Raw genomic sequence first — 1,038 nt, 5'->3', positions numbered from 1 at the left:
ATGATAAAAAAAAAGAGAAAAAAGTTATTTAAAATGAATACTAAGACAAATAAAATAAAGTTGGGGTAGGTTCTCTGGTAAAAGTGTGTTTTAAGAAGGGAAGTAAAAAATGTCACTGACTTGGCCACCTTGATTTCCTCAGGCAGGTCCTTCCAGAGCCTCGGGGCCCTGACTGTCTGTTACCTAGGACAGATAGGAAAGTTCTGTGTCTCATACTTAACCAATAAATATTAGATCATACTTAGCTAATAAATGATACAAATATTCTTACTCGGTTCATACAGTAAGTGCTATTTTATTTCAAGTGTTCTGTCTGGGTAATGAGACATTGTCAACAAAATCCAGTATGAACACTGTATAATTTACTGTACAAACCTTTTGCAAAATTAAAAAAAATTACAATTTCTGTCCTCGTCTCTATGCTTCTTTATTCAGTCTGCTTTTATCCTCTTGGTGACTTCAAGAGTCTTGGCCATCTATTAGGCATCTGCTGTCATGGTAATGACCTTTGTTAATGAATCTTTGAATTTTGGTTGACAATGTTTTTGTGTGATCTCTTCATATTATATGCCTCCAGTAGCTTGGCTGACATAATCCATTGAGGCCACACATAAAACAATGTGCCATCTGCACCTGGAGCATTGCTATCAGCTCTGTTTCCCCCACCCCTACACTGCCTTTGCTTGAGCTTTCTCCTGCCTGTGTGTAGCCTGACCCCGCTCTTCCTGTTCCAGGCTACAGAAGCCAAACCAAAGGCAGCTTTCAAGGGGGACTGTCTGCTCAAATCAAGTCAGAGGCCTTTTTAGAATCGGTTCAGAGATCATAGCAAGTAGAAGTCAGGGAAGAGGATGACCCTCTCCTCGAGGCTTGATCGGATCTTGGCCCAGTCAAACCCAGCAGGGCTCAGTCTCTGGACAGCTTCGTCTCTGCAGGCTTTGACTCTGTGATAGTGCGAATGAAAGAGGGCACCAAGAGAGCAGCAGTTCTGATGTGTCAGGCTCAATGTCCTGGCAGTCTCGCAGAGCAAAGTGGGCAAAG

This window comes from Toxotes jaculatrix, chromosome 5 (assembly GCF_017976425.1).
Source record: "Toxotes jaculatrix isolate fToxJac2 chromosome 5, fToxJac2.pri, whole genome shotgun sequence".
NCBI lineage: Eukaryota > Metazoa > Chordata > Actinopteri > Toxotidae > Toxotes > Toxotes jaculatrix.
The sequence above is the reverse complement of the archived record's forward strand: the minus strand, read 5'-3'. Positions refer to the sequence as shown.